Here is an 11121-nt window from a genome sequence, read left to right as displayed (position 1 = left end):
ATTTCATTTGTGGTACTGTGTGCAAACTGGAGCTGTGACTATTGGCTTGATTTTCTTGTGCCTTTGGCATTGGGTAAGCACACTTCTTCAGTAATTTAACATTATAGTGAAAGGATGGTTTTTACTTAACTTTTTTTTTTTTTAAAGAAAGATTTATTTATTTGAAAGGCAGTTACATCTGCTGGTTCACTACCCAAATGGCCACAACATTCAGCTGCACTGATCTGAAGCAAGGAGAAAGGAGCTTCCTCCAGGTCTCCCACACTGGTGCAGGGGGTCCAAAGACCTAGGCCATCTTCTTCTGCTTTCCCAGCTGTAGCAGGGAGCTAGATTGGAAGCAGAGTAGCTTGAAATTGAACCAGCGCCCATATGGGATGCCGGCACTGCAAGCAGTGGCTTTTCCTGCTATACCACAGCATTGGTCCCTGTTTAATTTCTTAACCAGAATTTATTCATTCAGCAAAATTAGGAGTGGGTTGCCATAAACAGAAAGATGAATTAGATGTGGTTTCCTGAAGGAGCTTACGGTGTAGGAGATATTTATTTCACATTTGCTGACCTTTTGGGATAATTCTGGAAGAGGAAGGGTTAACTTAATAGAAGAATGACCTAGCTGTAGTCTGAGTATATATAGAAAATATAGGGTAGAGGCGGCCGCCACGGCTCACTAGGCTAATCCTCCGCCTGTGGCGCCAGCACCCCAGGTTCTAGTCCTGGTTGGGGACCGGATTCTGTCCCGGTTGCTCCTCTTCCAATCCAGCTCTCTGCTGTGGCCCGGAAAGGCAGTGGAGGATGGCCCAAGTGCTTGGGCCCTGCACCCCATGGGAGACCAGGAGGAAGCACCTGGCTCCTGGCTTTGTATTGGCGCAGCACCAGCTGCAACACGCAGACTGTAGAGGCCACTTGGGGGGTGAACCAACGGAAAAGGAAGACCTTTCTCTCTGTCTCTGTCTCTCTCTCTCACTATCCACTCTGCCTGTCCAAAAAAAAAAAAAAAAAAAAGAAAGAAAGAAAATATGGGGTAGAAGTTTTCACTTGTTTGAAAGACAGACACATACAGAAACACACACACACACACAGAGAGAGAAAGAGAGAGAGAGAGAGAGAGAGATATTTTCCATCTGCTAGTTGATATCCCAAGTGCCAGCAATAACCAGGACTAGGCCAGGCTGAATCCAGGAACCAGGAACATAATCCAGGTCTCCCGTGTGGGTGGCAGGAACATAGCTACTTAGCCAAACATCTGCTGCCTCCCAGGGTCTGCATTAACAGGAAGCTGGAATAGCAATTGGAGCAGGGACTTGAACATAGACATTGTAATATAGGATTTGGACATCCTGAGCAACATCATTTTTTATCCCTTAAGTTTTTATTTGAAAATATTTTAAATAATATATAAAAATATAAAGTTCAATGACACACATGGATTTAACAAGTTTTAACATTTCATAATCATTTTATATGTGAATATATATATATATATGCACACACACCATTTTTCTTGAAATCAGGGATGGATATATTAATCACATAACATGGGTTTCATGACAAATATCATAAAGTGAAGACAGAAGGGCATATTATTGTATAAGGAGTATAATTCAGTGAGGATAACCTTTACAAATATCTATATACTGAATAATACGGCATCCACACATTTTTATAATATGTATATATAAACTTCGACATACGACAGAAAATATGTGGCATTTGTCCTTCTGTGTCTGGCTTATTTCATTTAGCATAATAATCTCCAGTTTCATCCCTTTCATTGCCAATGACAGGATTTTGTTCTTTCTTATGGCTGAGCAATATGCCACCATTGATTTCTTTTTCTTTTTCTTTTTCTTTTTTTTTTTTCAAACCAAAGCTGCCATGTGTTTATTAAGACACTGCTGTTAACTTAAGCACAGCTGACTCTATCAATCATTATCCCTGTAGTATCACACATTCAGGAAAGTTTCTGAAAAGATGTAACAGGACAGGCTTCTCTTGTGGCTCAACTGGATTTCAAATAATCTCTTTAAAGTCTGAATAATGGTGCACCCTGTACATCAACAGCCTTGCCTTTCTCATTCCCCAAGGCAAAGTTTCCACTTCTGGGAGAAAAATCCAGGATGTGAACATGAGAAATATTCTTTTTAATGACTGGAAAGTTTGAAAATACTGTACAGGAAGGAAGGTGAACCAGTCTGACTGCTTCTTTCATTTCTTTCTGAAGCAATTGCCAAGATTTCTGTAGCAGGATTGAAGGTCATAGAAGTAACACCTGTCACCAAGTTCGTTATAGCTTTGATTGGCGTTGGATTAGTTTCTTGGAGACAAGAATCTTGATTATATATGTTAACGACTCCACAATTGAAACCACAAGCCACATACTGTCCATTCCTAGACGTGGCAATGCTTAAGCCTTAGAAACTGCCCTCATCAACAAATCTGTGAAGGCATTTCCTAGAGTTCACATCCCAGACATACACTTCTCCATTCCCTGAAGAGGCAAATAGTCTCTTACTCTCTGAAGAGAACATGGATGCTGCAACTCTCCCATTAATTTTCATGCTTGTCCTCACTGATAGCAAATGAAAATAGCCAGCAACAGCATTTATAAGCAAGAAGAACCCATCTGGGGAGACTTCAAAGCTCCTTACTGTCTTCTCTTTCAAACCTTTCACTTGATGCACAGGAATTAACTGCCAGCTAACGTATCATAGACATAAAGAAGCATGCTGTGGGTACTCAGGGCTAAAGCCTCTTCTCCATTAGCACTAAAATAAGACTTAAAAATCAGAAACTTTTCCAAACAGATGCTCTGAATTTTAGGGTTTGTTTTTCCATCAACCTGCAACAGTGCTATGGCGTTGTCTAACCCAGCAACCATCACAAGCTGGGCACCAGGATGGAACCGCACGGATGGGATCTGAACAGCAGTAGGCTGGTCGGCATTGGCATGCTGGTAGTTCTTCGAGATTCCTTTTGGAAGGGAAGCTGATGTGGATATGACGTTTCCAGTCCTTTGCAACAACCATCTTCATCTTCACGCTCATCATCTGAAGGTGTTTTCTGCTTCTATTCTCTGCCCAGGCAGGCACTCCCCCCATGGCACACTGGAATTCTTTAAGTCTCTTCTAAAGTTTGTCTTTTGAAACTTTACTTTCATTTGCATTTTTCATCAGATCTTTCTGAAACCGATTGTTCACCAGGTCAACCATTTCCTCATCTTCATCTTATTTATCCAACCAAACTGGCCACATTGGCTTCTTTCGAGGTAGAAAATCACTGTTCGCTTCATTTTTCACTTCTGAGTCACTTGAGTCTCATGAAGTTGAACCTGTGGCCCTGCAGGTGCCGTGGCGCGCGTCCTTGTCGTCCTCAACGTTGCAGAACACCAGCTCCCCCAGATGCGGGTCCACCTCTGGCTTGTCATCCTCCGGCGTCAGGCGACTGTGCTGCCGGGCAGTCTCTCTTCTTCCGCCGCCTTGGCAGGGCTGGCGCTGTCTGCTGGGTGAAGAGGCGGCCTTTTGGGGTGCCCCGCCGATTCCCCCCCACAATGGCTCCCTGGTCTGGCTTCATTTGGATCTTGTGATCCGGCATCGCTCCGGTTCTCTGGCCCGGTTTCATTCACCTCCTTCGGCATCATTGAGTTTGAGAAGAAATGCAGGCACTCATGTGGAACCTCATGCCGCCATTGTTTTCATACATCACATTTTCTTTATCCAGTCATCCCTCGATGGGCATCTTGGTTGATTGCATACCTTTGCTATTGTGGATTGAGTTATCATAAACACAGGAATGCAGGTATTTCTTTCATATGCTGACGTCAATACCTTTGGGTATATTCTCAGAAGTTATGGGGTAGCTGGCTCATATGGTAGATCCATTTTATTTTTTGATGAATCTCTATACAGTTTTCCACAATGACTGTACTAATCTTCATTCTCACCAACAATGTGTTAATTAGGGTTCCCTTGTCTCTACATCCTTGCCAGCACTTGTTATTTTTAAACTTTTGGATAATAGCCATTCTAGCTGGAGTGAGATGATACCTTATGATTTTTATTTGCATTTACCTGGTAGCTAGTACATTTTTTGTGTGTTTATTGGCAGTTTGTATTTCTTCTTTTGAAATATGTCTATTCAGATCCTTTGCCCATTTCTTAATTGATTTCTTTTGTTGTTGAATTTTTTTGCACTCTTTATATATTCTGGATATTAATGCTTTATGCATAGTTTGCAAATATTTTCTCCAGTTCTGTCAGTTACTTCTTTACTGTTTTCTTTGCTGTGCAGATGTGTCTTAGTTTGATATAATCCCATTTGTCTATTTTTGTCTTTATTGCTTGTGCTTTTTGAGGTCTTTTCTAAAAAAGCATTGCTTATGTTTTCCTCTAGTAGTTTCACAGTTTGAGGCCTTGACATTTAAATCTTTAATCCATTTTGAGTTTATTTTTGTATAGGGTGTAAGGTAGGGGTCTTATTTCAGACTCCTGCATGTGGAAATCCACTTTTCCTTACAGCTTCTACTGGAGAGATTATCCTTTCCCCAGGAAATGTTTTTTAGCACATTTTTCAAAGATAAATTGATTGTAATTATGTCAAGTTGTTTCTGGGATTTCTATTCACTTCCACTGGTCTACCTGTCTATTTTCATTCTAGTAGTTTGGTTCCCTTATGTATAGACTCATGTCATCTGCAAACAGAGATAATTTGACTTCATCTTTTCTTATTTGTATACATTTTATTTCTTTCTCTTGCTTAATGGCTCTAGGTAAAGCTTCCAGATCTAAACTGAGGAAGAGTGTGAAGAGTGGGGATCCCTAGGCCGGCGCTGTGGCTCAGTAGGCTAATCCTCTGCCTGCGGTGCTGGCACACTGGGTTCTAGTCCCAGTCGGGGTGCCGGATTCTGTCCTGGTTGCCCCTCTTCCTGTCCAGCTCTCTGCTGTGGCCCAGGAGTGCAGTGGAGGATGACCTAAGTCCATTGGACCTAAGTCCATTGGGTCCCAAGTCCTTGGACCCTGCACCCACATGGGAGACCAGGAGAAGCACCTGGCTCCTGGCTTTGGATCAGTATGGTGCGCCAGCTGCAGCGCGCTGGCCGTAGCGGCCATTTTTGGGGTGAACCAACGGAAAAGGAAGACCTTTCTCTTTGTCTCTCTCTCTCACTGTCCACTCTGCCTGTCAAAAAAAAAAAAAAAAAAAAAAGAAAAAAAAAAAGAGTGGGGATCCCATGAAGGATCTCTGTGAATGAGACTCTAGTGGAAAGAATTGGCCATCAAAAAAGGATGTACTTTTCTCCGAAGGGAGGGGAGAACTTCCACTTTGCATATGGCCCTGTCTAAATACCGACGGAGTTTGTGAACTCAAGAGGCTTCCATACCCTTGGCAGCTCATGTCAAGAACCTCAGCTGATCACTGACATCAAAAATAAGAATGTCAGTTGTTAAATCAACAACAGGAGTCCCTGTGAACTTACACTCTATGTAGGATCTCTGTTCTTAAAGAGGTGAACAATGAGAATTAACGGTAAAACTTGTCTTCAAACTATACTTTATACTTTGTGTGTCTGTGTGGGTGCAAACTGTTGAAATCTTTACTTGGTATAGAGTTGGTCTTCTGTATATAAAGTTAATTAAAAGTGAACCTTAATGAAGAATGGGATGGGAGAGGGAGTAGGAGGTGGGATGGGAGTGGGTTTGGGAGGGTGGGGATGGGGGGAAGAACCACTATATTCCTAAAAGCTGCACCTATGAAATATGTGTTCATTAAATAAAAGCCTTCTAAAAAAAGAGTGGGCATCCTTGTGTGGTTCTAGATCTTACTGGAAATGCATGGGCTTGTAACATACAGCCTGTATGATGTTGTTAAATTGTCCTAATATATTTCTTCTATGCATGACTTGTCTAAGATTTTTAATCATGAACGGTGTTGTATTTCATCAAATGCTTTTTCTGCATCTGTTGAGATAATATGATTTTTGTCCTGTATTTTGTTCATGTGACATATCATGTTTACTGATCTGCATGTGTTAAACCATCCCTGCATCCCTGTGATAAATTCCAATTGGTCAGGATGGATGATCATTTTGATGTGTTATTGGACTCAATTTTCTTGTAATTTGTGGAAGATTTTTGCAAAAATGTCCATCAGAGATATTGATATATAGTTTTCTTTTTTTGTTGTTGTATCTTTGTCTGCTTCTGACATTAGGGTAATTATGCCTTCATACAATGGGTTGGGAAGGACCCCATCTCTTTCGGTTTTTGGAATAGTTTGAGAAGAATTAAGTTAGTTCTTCCTTAAAACTTTGGTAGCATTCAGTAGTGAAGCCTTCCAGTCCTGACTTTTCTTTATTGGGAGAGTCTTTATTACTCATTTACTCTCATCCTTTGTTATTGATATGTTCAGGATTTCTGTCTTCATGATTCAATTTTGATAAGTTATATATTTCTAGAAATCTACTCCAATTTGTTGATATATAGTTGTTTTTTGGTAATAGTTCCTAATAATTCTTTGTATTTCTGCAGTATCATTTATAATACCTCCTTCTTCATTTCTGATTTTTATTGATTTGAGCTTTCTCTCTTATTGGTTAATCTGGCTAATGGTTTATCAGTTTTGTTTATATTTTCAAAAAGCCAGCTCTTCATTTCATTAATCTTTTGCATTTTTATTTGCAATTTGTTTGTTTCTCCTATAATTTTAATTATTTCTTTCACTAACCTTGGGGTTGGTTTGTTCTTGTTTTTCTAGGTCCTTGAGGGGCATTGTTAATTCATTTGTTTGACATATTTTCATTTTTTTGATGTAGGTACTTATTGTTATAAACCTTCCTCATAAACCTTCCTCGTAGCTAATTCTAAAGACCTGTCTGTAAGATCAGATATTCTTTATTCTGCTTGATCTTATATTAAGGCTTTCAGCTGTATTTTTACTTGATTTACTTAGTTCTTCATTTCTAATATTTCTGTTAGATTCTTTTTCAATATCTTTAAATCTGCTTAATTTCCCATTCATGTCCTGTATTGATTTCCTGATTTTATTTAACTGTTTATCTGTGTTTTCTTGTATCTCCTTGAGTAACCTTATGATCATTCTTTTGAATTCTTTCTCAGGCAATTCATCAGTCTTCCTCTCTTCATAGACTACTACTGGGTCATTTGTACACAGCTTTTAAGGCACTATATGGCCATGCTTAATCATTTTTCTTATGCCCCTATGTTGATTCTTGCATATCTTAGGGAGAAAATTGTTTCTATAACTTTTGGAGGATGATTTTTGTTGATTGAAGACTTTTTCCTGAAGACGTGACTTTGAGAGTTGGTTTGATAGATTACTTTGACATTAATTCCAATCGCATCCCGTAATATAGTCTCCCTATATCCTCTTCCCCCTTTTGGCTATAGTGGACATTAGCAGTTGTAGGAGCGTGTGGTTCTCCTGTGGCTCAACATGGCTGTAGGATCCCTGTCACACAGGTTTCTGGCTGACTCCTGAGGAAGTACTGGGATTGGGAACTGCTCTACTGGTGCTGTGTGTATGGGCTTGGCACACAGACTTCCAGCCCCTACCCAAGTCAGGAGCTGGAACTGAGATACCAGCGTTGGTTCTAGGAGTGGGATGGTATCATGGGCTTCTTGCCACTGCCTTACTTCTAAGCCCAAGAGTAGTACGAATAATGGGCAGGGGCAACACATCTCACAGATGCTGTCTGAGAGAGCGGCCCAAGCAATATCTTAACTGCTGTGCCAAGCACCTGTGCCCAAACATTTACAGTTTCTTATAAAATCATACTTCTTTTAAGAGCTGGAAAGAGTCTCCAATTTTATTTATTCAGTTATCCTATCTTACTGATAAAGAAATAGTGGACCCAGAGTGTTATCATGTTTATTTAATTTTCGCAAAAACCTGAGACAGGAACCTGGAGTCTCTGGGACTAGAATCTAAATCTCCACTCTCTCATTTTGGTGTATTTCTTATGTAGTATACTGATAAAAGATACTGGTTTTTAAAGTTGCTTGTACACAATTGGCAAATATATATTTTATAGCTAGCACAATAATCTATAAATATGGTTTTTAATGAAGATATGTGAATAAGATCTAAGATACACAGTGATGATCTAAAATCAACAGGAAAGGAATAAAATCCTCACCATTTCAGAAAATGTACCTCTAGTTCTTTAGTTCTCTTGACTAGTCTGTATACTAGTTTTGGTAACATTAGCTATTACAATATATAAAATCTGACGTCTCAGTGGCTTACATGATTTCTCACTTAACTAAAGCCTAACATGGTGTAGTAGTGTATTAGTAGATACCGAAGACTGGGTAACTTTGAAGAGGTTTATTAAGCTCAAAGTTCTGGATATTCAATGACATGGTGCAGGCATCAGCCTGGCTCTGCCGAGGACCTCATGATGGTTGGCATGTGTGAGAGTTTGAGTGGGAGGAAGAGATCATATCTGGAGATAGGAAGTCACAGGGTGATTCAAGAAACTGGCTCAAGCCTTTGTAAAAATCCCCTCTTAAGAACTCACTCCAGAGACCAGCATTTCCTTCTGAGGGCTGGGCCCTCAGAGACTGAAGGAAAGATTTCCCACTAGACCCTGCCTTTTCCAATACCGTCCCCTGGAACCATATCCAGACCTTAGCAAATGGATATTTCCACTGCACAGCTGTGTCGCATCCACTCGAGTGGTGTTCCTGTGAATGCCCATCTCATTACCCTGACTTCCCAGTTCCTGTGCCTTGGGTGCAGGGGAAAGCACATAGATGCCCTTTCACTTTCTACTGACCAGAGAGTTTGGTTGTGTGGCCCCCTGCCAAGGCAGGCCAGGCCTGTAGTCCTATTTGCCCCCAGGAAAGACAGAAAGTTGATTTGGTGTTGTCCCAGCTGTAGCAAAGTGCCATAGACTGGGTGGGTTCTAAGCTACAGAAATTCATTTCTCCTGGCTCAGGAGGCTGGAAGTCTGAGAACAGGACACCAACATGGTCAGGCTCTGGTGAGGACTCTCCCTGGGTTACAGATGGCTGACTCCTGGTCTCCTCACATGGTGGGAGGAGACTGGGCCTCATCCCTTCAGGGTGAGAACCACACCCACATTACTTAATTCCCTTCCAAAGACCTCACCTCCAGACGCCATCACATTGGAGATTAGACTGCAGTATGACTTTTGGGGAGACATGCATATTCAGTCTACAACAGTGATTAACTAACACAATTTTGCCATACTGTTTCTTCCTGTTCTTTAGACTGTCCATGTAGAATCTAAGTGTTTCACCAATAAGTTAAATAAAAAAGATAGTATTTACCATCTGTAAGAAATTATGGATACAATTTTCAATGCTTAATGTATTAAAATGTTTCCAAGACTACTAACATGTAGCTGTTTATTATGATTATAGAGATTGCTGTGACTTACCATTTATGTCGTGTACTGTTTATGTCCTGGTAGTTCTGGGATATTTCTCTTTCTCTTCCTTGCCCATCCTCTTCTGTGGGAGTATTTGAATCCCTTGCTTTGTAGTTTTTTATAAAAAGGTAGGGAGAAAACAAAAATTGGAAACCAATAACTAATCCAAACTGACTTGCTTCCTCAAGTCCCATGAGCATTTTATAAACTTTGCAATGAATGCTAACTTCTTTTTGTGAACAACTGCTTTATAGTAGCAATTTGTAGAGAACCCTTTCTTGCATGATGTCAAGCAAATGGTGGAAAGAACATAAGCTTGGTTCACAGCCTCTCTATTTTCTAGAAGTTAAGATTCTTCTATGCTTGAAACTTCTAGGGATTAGCAAAAATATTCACATCACAAATGAGAAAAAGAGCACCAACACCTACTCAGTAGCAAAAATATATTTTCAGATTATTACTATTTTAAAAAACTCTCCGGACACTTAACAAAATATCATAAACCAATTTTAGACCTTTACTTTGGATATGTTAAGTTCAAATATTTGTGTTGGGTGTTAAGCCAATCATAACCTCAGTTATTTTAGCAACCAAATTATTATTTTTCTTCCATATAAACCAAATTTACAGTCAAGTCATTTGTGAAATAAAGACAACACACAAAAATCTGTTTTAATCTTCAGGTCCTGACCTAAAAAAAGTAGGAAGACTAATTCATGTCAGATCCTCATATTTTTCTGATTGAACTATAAGTGCCTAAAAATAATTTTCCCATAACTTCATTTACTTGTTTATTTTCCTGGCTCATTGCAAGAACAGTTTTAAATGCAACAATGTAAAAAGAGTAAAATCTTCTCATCTAACAGCCAAGCAATCTTTTTATTTTAGTAGAACTGAACAAAAATAATAGGCACAGTGTTACCCTGAGGCGTTAAATCCTGCCATGTTTCAATCTTTGGACTCTGGAGGTTGCATTATATTTAGTAGAGGTTTGTTTGGTCATATTCTTAGTCTTTGACCACAGGCAGTTCACGTAAATTAACACTGAGTGTGGTCGTTAAACCCAAGGCCTGCGGAGCCAGATTGTTTGGATTCAGGGCCCAGTTCTATCACACAGAGGCTAAATTACTCTGGACAAATTACCTAATCTCTGTGTACCTCCATTTTCTTATCTGAAAAATGGGATCATAATGGTACTTAACTGATTGGGTTGTTGTGGAGATTAAGTCAATCAACATACGTAACACACTCAGATTGATGCATGTTTCATGATAAGTACTTTGTAAATGTTTGCTTTCCTACTACTATCTGGGGGAAGTTATTATATCATTAAATGTGTTTTCCAGATAGCTGAAGTTATTCCATCAGTTTCAGAACTTCTAGGTGTAGCCAAATTTTGTGGCTCTTTCCAGATGGAGATGCCACATCTCTGTGTTTCTTCTGACTTAAAGAGATGAGGTGGACACTTTGCTTTGGTGATTCAGAATCATCAATGCCCATGGAAAATGGAACTTGGATTTGCGTGAGTGATATGGAGTCAGGTGATACTGAGATGATTAAGATGACATTGAGGCACTCAGGGAGGGCGTTTTGCCCCAACTCCTGCTGGTCCTGCTGCTTCAGTTCTCTGTGTTCTAAATGAATTGGGCCTATGATATTGGCCCATGCTAACCCCCGCCTTACATTTCTGTTGCTGTTCTGTTATAGATTAC

General features: G+C 39.9%; 1 pseudogene; it reads right to left on the bottom strand.

The window, feature by feature from the left end:
* Positions 1–2010: 2010 nt before the first annotated feature.
* Positions 2011–3634, bottom strand: LOC133774286 (U3 small nucleolar RNA-associated protein 18 homolog; annotated as a pseudogene).
* Positions 3635–11121: the final 7487 nt, after the last annotated feature.

The sequence above is a fragment of the Lepus europaeus genome, chromosome 15 (genome assembly GCF_033115175.1).
Source record: "Lepus europaeus isolate LE1 chromosome 15, mLepTim1.pri, whole genome shotgun sequence".
Lineage (NCBI taxonomy): Eukaryota > Metazoa > Chordata > Mammalia > Lagomorpha > Leporidae > Lepus > Lepus europaeus.
The sequence above is the reverse complement of the archived record's forward strand: the minus strand, read 5'-3'. Positions and strand labels throughout refer to the sequence as shown.